The sequence below is a fragment of the Lactuca serriola genome, chromosome 9, assembly GCF_051521515.1.
Source record: "Lactuca serriola cultivar US96UC23 chromosome 9, Lser_US96UC23_V15, whole genome shotgun sequence".
In the NCBI taxonomy this organism is placed as follows: domain Eukaryota; kingdom Viridiplantae; phylum Streptophyta; class Magnoliopsida; order Asterales; family Asteraceae; genus Lactuca; species Lactuca serriola.
In genome coordinates this window covers 100,285,443-100,298,444 of record NC_136416.1, presented here as the reverse complement: position 1 = coordinate 100,298,444, position 13,002 = coordinate 100,285,443, and the positions used below count along the sequence as shown (strand labels likewise).

The 13,002-nt window shown below is 34.4% G+C and overlaps 1 pseudogene; it reads left to right on the top strand.

Annotated features, from left to right (window-relative positions):
• The first annotated feature begins 1,025 nt into the window (after positions 1-1,025).
• Positions 1,026-1,143, top strand: LOC145077379 (5S ribosomal RNA; annotated as a pseudogene).
• The last annotated feature ends 11,859 nt before the right edge of the window (positions 1,144-13,002 follow it).

Genomic DNA, 13,002 nt, shown 5'->3' with positions numbered 1-13,002 from the left:
TCTATTTATAGTGAAAATATCTAATGGACTCGCCGAGTAGGGGGACCTACTCACCGATTTGGTGCATGTGGTGGCCTTCTGGTGGTGCCACGTGTCCAATTATGGTGGTGCCACGTCACCCCCTATCGTGTATCAGCCTTCAAACTTAGAGAAATCATAACTCTCACATACGAGCTCCGTTTTCGACGTTATTTTTTTTCAACGCGTAGGTAAAATCAAGATCTACAACTTTCATTTAGACTCCGTCGGCTAATTCTCGACCGATCTCAAATTTAACAGTAGGAGGCGTTTAGACTTTTAAATGACCGCGAAGAATTCGTAACTCCTTCATACGGACTCCGTTTTCATCTATCTTTTTACCATTGAGTTCCTATTAATAAGATCTTCAACTCTCATTTATGTCGCGTAAGCCAATAACCGCTCAAACTAAAATTCGAGTTTCGGGTCGTGCACTGCTAAGCCGAATCTTAGAAAAATCATAACTTCTTCATACGAAGTCAGATTTGGGCGTTCTTTTTATGGATTTTCTCGGTTTAACATATTCTACGACTTTTTCTTAGATCACTAAGGCTAAAAAGTCCTCCATCGTAAATTCACTATTTACGTCTCCCGGTGTCGTGCCGGTTTTGCCATAAAACTTCGGCGGGCCATAACTTCTTCGTTATAACTTGGATTTCGGCGCTCTTTATATCCCCGGAATCCTTGTTTCGAACACTACAATTTTATGTAAAGATATCGGACTTATCTTACACTTTAATTTTGATGCTTATTTTTATTCTTTATTAAATATATATTTATAATAAAGTAATAAGCACACAAATACACATAATTCACATAGAATTAAAATATTTCATCTTTATTACATCAAAAAGAGTTACAATAGTTGACTTAGACTATTAGATCGTCTAAAAATGCTTAGCCCCGAAACCCGGACGTTACAATTATGTGGGTTAGATCTGATCCCACATCGGCTGGGAAGGAGAACTAAGCATTCCTTATAAGGGGTGTGGATACATTCCCTATCACAACGCGTTTTAAAGTCGTGAGGGCACCAGATCCCATAAGAACTCTGCAGTTAAGCATGCTCGGGCGGGAGTAGTACCAGGATGGGTGACCCCCTGAGAAGTCCTCGTGCCGAGTGGCCCAAAGCAGACAATATTGTGATACGTGTCAGAGGGAGATGTTACATTACATAGGATGATGTTATTTTGGTTATATGTTAGATTGGTAAATCTATATGACTACCTATACTTGCTGGTCATTGATTGTTATTGTATATGTCGACATGTTATTTTTTTGTTGGGTTGAGGTAGTCATGCTTTATGCTTAAGGCCAAAATACTGGCGGCGGTCTGGATAGGCTATAGTCCTTGAGAGGCGGTCTAGTTAGGTCGAGGTCACGGAGAGTGGTACATATAGGTTGTAGGACTTACGAGGCGGTCCAGTCAGGCTGAAGGATCATGTATGCATGTTGTTATCATTATGGTTATGTGGGGGTACTTTGGGGAAACTCACTAAGCTTTGGCTTACAATTTGATTTTATGGTTTCAGGTACTTCAGAGGATAGGGGCAGGGCTAAGCCTTGATTGTGCATATTATCCTGGATTTTTGTGTGACTTATGAGTTGGGATACTCTGATTCATGATTATGGTTTTTGGAAACTATTTTTTGTGTAATTTATGGATTTTGGAATGGTTTAAAAAATCAAAATTTTGCCTTGATTTTTGTGATGTTACAAAAACTTTAAGACATAAAAGACCATAAAATTCTTTTCCTCAATGTAACTTTCAGTTCACCTCAGGCTAAAATAATAATGTTGAATCAATATACGTTCAGATACACTCACATTATCACATACATACGTAAATGAATCTAACATTCTTGAATTTGCAAAACTCTCATGTTAATACATAATTTGTAGATAACCAATTTAAAATAGGACTCATTTATTCTCATTTGCATGTACCAAACTACCATTACAGGACAAAAGATTATCATAGGGATAAAATCGTCCACATAACATATGACCCAACAAAAAATGTTATTACAACGAGCCAACTTTATCCTGACATTATCCAAATGATTACAATTCCATATCATAACAAGACCATAATGATACATCTTATTAACAAGTTACCAGAGTAAGTACGATGCATACAATCAAAGCTTCTAAGTTTAATGTATAAAGTAAAAGATTTAAAAAAGAAAATGGTATTTTAATGTAAATGAAGTAACTCTTATCAACTTGATTATACAATCAAATTTTAGATAATATATGTTGAATTCGATTCTTATTTTATATTTCATATGCAAAATCATTTAACGTTAGAGAACTTTTGTTACATATTTATTATTATAATTATGCATTTAACTGATGCATAGTTTTTATGGATTAAATTTTCATTTCAACTATGCTCCTAATGATCTAATGCAAATTATACAACTATCATCAACTTGATTTACTTCAACTTCATATTACATATGCCGAATTCCAAATGTAACATCTTCCGATTTCTATATAAACCAACAAGACACAGAACGATTGTAGTCCATATTCAAAGATTTTTCATCAAATTTAGTCAATTTGCACTAAATGTGAAACAAATAGAAAAAAGAGCAATGCATCAATCATATGCATAAGTTTTTTTTTTTAAGTTTACTTGAAATTAATACGGTTTCAATCTATATAATCAAAAAATGATTTCATAATGTTTGTTGATTTTTTCCTTTACTTGCAAGTAATCAGAACCTGAAACAACTTCTTAGTCTAACCTCAATTATTGATTTGGTCGATTTGCTGGTTCGCTCATTCAATGGAGTTCGTCATTGATCCCGCCTCTCTCTCTCTCTCTCTCTCTCTCTCTCTCTCTCTCTCTCTCTCTCTCTCTCTCTCTCTCTCTCTCTCTCTCCCTTGTGTGTGTGTGTGTATATATATATATATATATATATATATATATATATATATATATATATATTATGGTTTCCTTTTTATTTTATCATAGATAAAAATTCTAAACTGACGTCACGAGAAGTAGAACTATAGAATATCCACCACAGTGAACACACCATGAAATTCGAATCAACTTGATTTTGTTTTCTTAGTTGTCCCTACTCTATCACTTTTATACAAAGCTACAAAGCCGTCATAATAAATATAAGTTTCCTCTATATTAATTATTGAATTATTATTTAATTTACACCAACTTTCATAATGGAATCCACTTTAAACTTCATTATTAGGATAAGAATGTTTTGTAGTTTTCTGTTCTGATTTCCATAGCTATCCATAAGTTCATGTAGAATTTAGCTTACAAAGCAATTAGGTAAAGTCTAAAAACATTATCCTTTTGCCTTTACGAATATAACCAAACACAATGGACATGATAATGACCGTAGGTGATTGAAGTTTGAATCTTTTAGGCGTATTTATATAATATTTTAAAGTTAAAATTTTGGAAAGCAATTGTTGAAAACATTTTATGGAGGCTAGCCGTCGGACAAGGATATAAGACATGTAAATTGGGTTATACAAAAGTACAATATAAATCAAATGTTATGGAAAAACACATCCTTATTTAAGTGGTTGTAGATTTGTTGTAATTTTAGATTTATATAACTGTATGTTGTGCGAAAATACAACTATATGATGATATTGAAATATGTAATATGTTGAAAATAATTAACTCATTAATTTATAAAATAATTTTTTTGAGATTTTATTAATCATGCATTCATGGGGGGTTTAGAGAGGGCAAAGTGGACAGCTGCATATGACCCAATTTTTTTTATTATATATTTTTATTTAAAAATACAAAATTATAATAAATATAAGGACCCTTTTTTTTCTTGTTCGTCCTGAGCCTTTAAGAATATTTCATTTTTCCAGACCGGCCCTGCATGTATTTTTATACTTAAAACATATTTTCTAATATAACTTGTAAAAGATAATCAAGTCAAATCATTTTTAAAAGACCAATTAAATTTTGAATTGAGTTGAGTTCTTTAAAGTATAAAGCTTGATTGCGAGTTTTATAAAAACATATGATATTTTGGAACAGCATCTCTAATTGTAATTTAAAGTTTTAAATTACCAATAGCTATGACTCTATTTACTTTATTTTTTTATTTTTGAGTAAATAATTAAAGTGACTGGAAAAAGACTTATTGTTTTCCTTTTTTCTAAGTCTTGTTACATCATTCGTTTCTAGAGATATCTAGAAATAATGGAAAAATCTAACTCTAAAAGAAACTTCTTCCCACACTACAAGATTAAAAAAAAAAAAAAAAAAAAAAAAAAAATCAATAGCTCTTTTTTATAAATTCAAAGAAACCTTCTGAACATATTAAAAAAACAATTTATTAGGTTTGTATTTAACTAAATATTAGTTTAAATCTAGAGTAAATTACACCAATGGTCTTTTTATGGTTTGTTGTAATTTGTATATTTGATCCCTAATTTATTTATTTTTTAACTCGGAAAGTCCCTACTATTTATTTTTGTTACGCGTTTGGTACTTACTGTTTTTTTTTGTTACGCATTTGGTCCATGTCTTACCTAAAAATACTATTATTTAAATTGACAAAAATGGTTGGATAGGTAAGGTAAGGTAAGGTGAGGGGTAGGGTTGGGGGTGTGTTTATTTAAATAAATTAAAAAATGAAGGGCAAAATAGTCTTTTTAGGTAAGACAGAGACCAAACGCGTAACAAAAACAAATAGTAGGGACCTTCCGAGTAAAAAAAAACAAGTTAGAGACCAAATGTCCAAATTATCCTAAACCATAAGGATCATTTGTGTAATTTACTCTAAAATCTAATAAATAAGTACTCTATAAACACTTCTAAAATCCAAAAAATTGGGATCAACATTCTAATAACCGTTTGTTTTGATTTTGAGACTGATTTTATGAATTTTGATTATATATCCGTTGGAACACACTCTTTATTAGTACAATTTATTCAAATTAATAAAGTAAAAGATAAATAATTATCCAAAACCATATTAGTTTAACCATTTACATTATAATTGATACTAGATGAATGGATGTATATTGTGAAGAATAAAAACTAGCACTTAAATATCGACAAATATATGCATATTCGGAGTTGACCGACTATATTTAAGTCTGTTCTCGGTAGTTTGGGAAGTTGTTTTATGTTAATATTTCCAGTTCTAATGACAATTTTAGAAGTCTGGAGTCATTACGGTCTCGTTTTTTCTAGGGTGGAAATCTCGAGGATAGGAAGATGCATTGTGTTAGGTGGGATAAGGTGTTAGTGAATGGGGGTGTAGGTTTTTTTTGTTTTTTTTCTATAAATGGCAAACGAATTAAGTGGAAGCCTACTCGTAATATTTCAACGAACATCCTGGGTTCGAGCTCCTTTAAAGGGCAAACCCAACCCCCATAAGGATTTTTTAGGGAAAAATTATCCACATATGACACCACAAGAGGTATTTAAGGGAATCGAACGCGCCACATGAGTATAAAACTTGGTGTGGGGGTATAGGTGACCCTGTTGGTACCCCTTTTCATGTTAATGCAATTATGCTTTTTAAATGGAGGTGGATATTTTTTTCATCGTTCGAATACATTGTGAGTTAGGATTTTGAAGGATATTGGGTTCCTATAAAGGTCCTTGGAATGGTGTTATTCTTCCTTTGGGTCCATACGAGGTAGAGGTTTAAATTTACACTTTTGCCCCATTCGAGGTTGGCAATTGGGTGTTTATAGATTTTTCACAGGATGCCTGGGTTGGAGGTTGACCACTCTCTTCAACCTTTCATGGGGTTTTGTTGTTTCACCTATAAAAGAAGGTCTCGGTTAAAGACTAATACCCTTAGGCGTTACCATAAGCAAGGTTCTAAATGGCGTGAGGCGTGGCGTGGCGGCAAGGCCAAGCCTCAAGCTTAACGAGCCACGACGTTTTTCAAGGCGTGATGTAAGGCGGCGATTTTGTATTAATTTAAAATTATATTACCACATAAATATAAATTTATATTAAATATAACTACTTATTAGAAGTGTTAGATCAATAACTAATAACAAAAAGTTAACAAAAACCACAATACTTGTATCTCCGATTTGAAAAGACATAATGAAGAGAAAAGAACTGTGTCTCAAACGAAAAAACACGCGCCATAACACGCCATAACGCGCCATGGCGCGCCATATCATGCCTTGCCACGCGTTACGCCTAACAGTAACGTTATGAAGCTTTTTGTAACGATGAAGTCACGCCTCACGCCATGGCGCGCCTTTTAGAACATTGACCATAAGGGATAGAGCAGGAGTAGTGGTTTGGGGATTCCGGTGTTGTATAATCAAGTTCTTTCCTACTGTCATTTTCTATCTCTTAAGCCTTTCACTCATCTCCACTAACATGGTCTTTCGCAAACTCCCTCAATTAACCTCCTAATTTTGGTTGTATCTTAACATGAAAAGTTATTGAACTTTAAGTTTGTTTTAGACTTATTTCTACGTGTACTTGATCAAATAAATGGCTTGTCAAATCAATTTCAAATCAGTGTTTATTTATCTTGTATAATGACATTACTTCATTTAGGGAAAACGACTCTTGAGGGTAATTAACTTTTGCGTTTGTACTCATTTGGTCCCTTTCCTTTTTTGTATTCAATATACCATTGAGCTTGTTGTTTGTGTTCACCATAACCCTTTTGACCGGCTTTTGACTGGTGATAGACGGTCAAAGGGTTATGGTGAACATAAACAACAAGTTCGATTGTATATTGAGTACAAAAAAAGGAAATGGACCAAATGAGAACAAACTCAACAGTTGGTTACCCTCCTGAGTCATTTTCCTCGGAAAGTTAAATGAAATTAAAGTTGAAAAATTATCAAAGACTGCAACCTTCTTTGGCTATAACGTATATGAAGAGCGTTTCAGAGGAGTAACTTCGTTAAAACATGGTCTATATTATGCTTACTCTGGTTAGCTTTCAACACTTCTCTTCAAAAGGATATGATTGTGTATGACAGTATGAGAGGTATATTTATCAGCAAAAACGTTTACCTCAAGGTATATTATAGTGATGTGTCTGCAAAAGCAGTATGATATTGTACATATTGATTTTGTATCTCATCCCATGAATTCGATCTTTAAGCTAAGTAAACTCAAAAATCACAACACTTGTGATTCCACTCGTTTGTAGACTTCTCTAGAATCCATGATACGATAAAGCATTCAATTGGAAATGTAAATATAGTCATGAAATGCGCCTGCTTAGTCAAGATTACCCTAATAAATATTCAAGTGCATTACAAAGTTGTACATGTATGAAAAGTGTTCTTTCGTGGGTTATGTTTTGAAGAGAAGCAAGAATGAATCTCATAAAGTCATTAATATCAATAGGAGTTAATGTGGGATTTGCTATAAATGAGTAAAAGGAAAATGACTCGGGAGGGTAACCAACTATTGAGTTTGTTCTCATTTGGTCCCTTTCCTTTTTTGTACTCAGTATACCATCGAATTTGTTGTTTGTGTTCACCATAACCCTTTGACCAACTATCACAGGTCAAAAGCCGGTCAAAAGGGTTATGGTGAACACAAACAACAAGTTTGATGGTATATTGAATACAAAAAAAGGAAAGGGACCAAATGAGTACAAACGCAAAAGTTAATTACCCTCAAAAGTCATTTTCCCCTTCATTTACAAGTATTTCAAATTAAAAATGTTGGAGTCTGGATTTTTGTTTGAACATTGTCATCCTGTGATGCTTGTTTTTGGGCTTTTTATTTTCCAGCTTGATTAGTTATTTTGTTTCTACCTTGAGAAACAACAACCCCGCTTATTTGTTTTTTTTTCTCGGCAAAAACTAATGTTTTTTTAAGTCATTTGTACAAATAGGGTCTTTTAATATAATTTGCAAAAATGTGGCTTTTGGCCATCAAATCTCATAGGACTATTTTTGTTTAAAAATGGTATTTACGATGATATGATGTTACAAATTTAATCCCTTATCTTATATAATAATTTGTAGATTTATCTTTGGCATTTTTGTTTCTATTTTGAGTCATTACCTCTTAGACGTTCCACTAGAATTAGAATACAACTAGGGTTGTATGGTTTCCATAGTACTACAGAAGGTGATACGTTTATGAATGATAGTACACTGGTAAATTTGGATAACTATTAACTACAAGGAAGCCACGGCGGGAGCCAAGTGGAAAGAGGCAATGGATAGCGAGATCAAGTCCATGTATGACATCCAAGTTTGGAATTCGGTTGATAATGTACCAGGTCGCAAAACAGTTGGGTGCAAATGGATCTTCAAGAAGAAGGCTGACATGGATGGAAAGGTACACACTTTCACGGCTCGATTGTTTGCAAAAGATTTTAATCAAACCCCAAGGGTTGACTATGACGATACTTTCTCACTAGTAGCCAAGATAAAATCCATTAGGTTAATGCTAGCCATAGCTGTATTTCCTGATTATGAAATTTGGCAGATGGATGTCAAAACTGATGTCCTTAATGGGAACTTGGCCGATGATGTTTACATGAGTCACCCGGAGGGTTGTGTGGATGCAAAGTATCCGAATAGAGTGTGTAAGCTTGAGAAATAAATCTATGGATTGAAACAAGCTTTTCGCATATGAAATTTTTGCTTTGATGAGAAGGTCAAAGAGTTTGGTTTCTCTAGAAGTGAAGTAGCATGTTGTTATATAGACAATCATTTTTTTGAAGTCAGTATACTTTGTTGTTGTCCTTCTTCTTCCACGAGGTGGTTGTTCCAAGCGCGAGGAATTCATTCCAAGACGGTCCCAAAGATGTCATCGACCCCCATCATAAATTGGTAAGCACACTCCTTTTTGCTAGATTCATTGAGTCGCTTTCCTATATCACACATGCATTTTCCACAAGTGCATCTCGAAATTGGTGAGACGAAATGAATCTCATACTAGACTGATCATAATTTTGTGAAATAAATTGATACAATCTAATTATCTTTCCTTAGTATCATTAATGCTTGTTTCAACTTGTAAACACGTGGTGCGATTTCTTTCCAAAAGAGTTCTGCAATATCGTTCAAAAGCTCCTTGGATGTGTTGGAATATTTTACACTGCTTTATATGTCCTTTTCCATGGTAGTCATCACCAACCCTTTATAAGAGCATAACTTTCCTACCAAGCCTTTAGTTCTACACCATCCATCGCTAGTTTAGCTATGGTTCCATCTATGAAGCCAATTTTTTTTTTGTTTTTTTTTCTAAAAGGAAGTCTCTCATCCGCCTTGAACAATTGACATAATTGTTGTCATTGAGGATTTCGTTGACATGGACTTGTTTGGGATAATAAGTAGGATGGATGTAGAATTGTGAGTTTGGGACTGATGAGGGGTTAAAGTCTATGCCAAACTACGGGCTGGAGCAGGGACGAAGCCAAAAAAGCTTTTAGGGTGTTCCTTATAAAATATTTAATATATATATATATATATATATATATATATATATATATATATATATAATATCGGTTTGTTGATTTTGAAGGCCCTATGCGAAAAATGAGAATGAAACTGTGAATACAATTTTTTTATATAGAATAAATTTAAAAAAGACAAACTAAAAACTAAATTAAATTAGATAAAAATGGAATTATGCAAATTTACAAAATTCATGGTGTGAAATATGTAAATTTTGAAAACTAACTTACTAAAATAATTTAACTTCTAAATATGAAGGGCCAAAGTGTAACTTTAAAAATGAATTATTAAAAAAAAAACAAACACTCGATGTGTTAATGTCGTTAACGGTATCGAACTCGTAAAGTATGGGAAAGTGGTATAACTCCTTGCCTAGTGAATTACAAATAGTTTTTAAATAAGTGGCACCAAAATGTCTCTTATTTCTAAATGTAAAAAAAAAAAAAAAAAAAAAAAAAAAAAAAAAAAAAAAAGAAAAGTTTGAGGGTAGGCCTGGGCCTACCCTAGTCCTAAGACATTTTCTAACCCATTTCTATTTTTTCTCTTATAGAGTAACAAATAGAGTAAATAGTGTTTTATCTTCAACCCTACTTTTCTATCCAATTTTTTACCCTAAAAAAGTATATTCCTAGAATATTCTATTTTTATAACTTATATATATATATATATATATATATATATATATATATATATATATTGTCAAATACACCCCTCTACTAATTAAGCTCTATATTTATGATTAATTAATATAAATTAGTGTATAACATGATATTATAAATATTAAATATTACATTTAAATTATAATTAGTAGATAAAATAAACTAGAAATGTATAAAATAAAAATGAGAGAGACTAAAATTGGTAACCAAACTTCACTTCTATTTTTGGAGATATGAACACTATTCCCCCATATATAGGGGAATACTATTCATATCTTCCAAAATGGAGGTGAAAATAAGGTAGGATCGGAGAAGAATGGGGAAAGAAATGGAGTTTGAGGGTGAGTTGAAGATGCTCTATGATAGCTCCGGCCGTCATGTGGGTTTAGTAGGATACAATATCCTTCTTTTGATACCATAAAGAAATCAGAAAAGATTTATATTGCTAGAAGGTATTTATATAGATTGCAAAATAAACCTAAATAAAATAGGAGACTAGATAATCACTAAAATAAAACAAGATAAGTATAAGTTGTAATATTCCATTCACTATAGTTACTAATCAACTAGCTTTGTTTGTAAAATGAAGTCATTAACATAATCAACAAAAGATTGAATAAAACCGAGCCAAAACGCTCGCTCGCATCTCTCACCACATTGAATAACCCGTTACAATAACTTCACACCATCATATCTATTGATCAAAGCAGATAATTTCAGCCACAAAGCTCTTTTTTAATCATGTGTCTTGTGATGCATGCAAATTGATCATCAATAACATCATAGTATTGTGTAGTCAAATACCATCTATAGCCACAAAATTTTCATCACATTCAATTCTATGATTGGAAAACTTAGAAGAATCCCACACATAAAAGGGAAAATGACTCTTGAGGTTAATTAACTTTTGTGTTTGTACTCATTTGGTCCCTTTCCTTTTTTTTTGTATTCAATATATCATCGAACTTCTTGTTTGTGTTCACCATAACCCTTTTGATCGACTTTTGACCTGTGATAGCCGGTCAAAGGGTTATGGTGAACACAAACAACAAGTTCGATGGTATATTGAGTACAAAAAAGGAAAGAGACCAAATGAGAACAAACTCAACAGTTGATTACCCTCTTGAGTCATTTTCCCTTTACTCATTCTGTAACGACCCAATTTTCACGATCAAAATTTTCATTTTTAAATCAACACTTTGGAAAAAAATTGTGAATAAACATCCTTTGATCCCATCATTTCATAAACATATTTCGTGTCTAAAAACCAAAACATAAAAACAACCATAATGTCAGAGTACAAATCCCAGAATAACTCACGGTGCGGAAAACAATGTATGTGTATGATGTGTCGTTACCGCGCTAGCTCCTTCCCCTTCGAAGAAGAGGTACATGAAAACAAAATTGTAATCTGTAAGCATGAAGCTTAGCGATTTCCCCCATAATACCACATACCATACAATCATATAATGAACAGCTAGGAGATATGGGCCTCGCCCACGCTCCGCTAGCTTGGAGATACGGGCCTCGCCCATGCTCCGCTATCTGGGAGATACGGGCCTCGCCCACCCTCCGCTATCTGCGAGATACGGGCCTCGCCCACACTCCGCTATCCGAGAGATACGGGCCTCGCCCACACTTAGCTACCAAACCATAACATACAAGCATCACACAGACAACGAGTATAAACAATTCTACCATACTAGCATATATCATCATCAAACTCAACTATGAGATACGGGCTCTGCCCACACTCCGATACTATCATATCGTCTATACGGGTCGGCCTTGGTCCCTTAGACCCGTTCCTACTGGAAGGAAACTCACCTCGAAAAGTAGCTGCTGAAAGTCTGCTTGCTAGACGTCTGACTGCTGCACCGGTAATCCTCCGGCTATAAATCCATAACATAGATTAGTCACTCATAAATACCTTTAGGTCAAATAACTGACCTACCCCTGGTCCAAGGTCAACTCCTTGGTCAAAGTCAACTTCTAGTTGACTGGACTCGCCGAGTCATGGCACAGACTTGCCGAGTCCCTTTCCTATTAACCTAGTACTAACTCATCAAGTCCCTCTTCCACTCACTGAGTCACCCATAACTCACTACTTGGGACGATTGGACCGAATCGTGATCCAACTCTCCGAGTCCGAGAACAACTCGCCGAGTCCCACGAGCAGATCTCCTACTCGATTCCAAATCCTCACCAGAGCATCCATCTTGAGGATTTGGGTTTCTAGGACAATTGCTACTCGTTAAATTGCTAATTCCGCGTGCAGCTACGAAGGGTTGGACCTTCTACACTTAAACCCGTCTTAACTCAGTAACAGTTCATATGACTCGCCGAGTTTGAAGAACAACTCATCGAGTACCAGGTGATCTTCAAAGGACTCGCCGAGTTGTTCATCCAACTTGTCGAGTCTAAGACCATCTTCATTGAACTCGCCGAGTCCACTTTGGAACTCGCCGAGTCCCTTCCACTCTCCTCCCATACAGACCAAATCTGAGACAACGGTTCCAAACCATAGATCTAAGCTCCTAGGGCATGCTTATCACGTAAAGTTGTAAAACTTTACGTGCATGCATGGCCCTATGAGCTCCAAAAGGCAATTCCAAGCTTTTTATGAGGTCATGCACTCAATAGGGACCTCAATCACTTTAACCACATAGACTTTACACTTCTAAGATGTTTATAAGGTCCAGATCTGAAGTCCTTTCATAACATAGACCATAAACACATGGAGTTTGAGGTCTTAGGGCTTGAAAACCACCAATTTGGGACAAAAAGGGGATCTAATGAACTAGTGATCAAGGTATGAACTTTTCTACCTGAATGGAAGCTTCTCACAGTGTAGATTTCAGATCTACCTCCCCTCCTTGCACTCTTCAACCTCCTCCTTCTT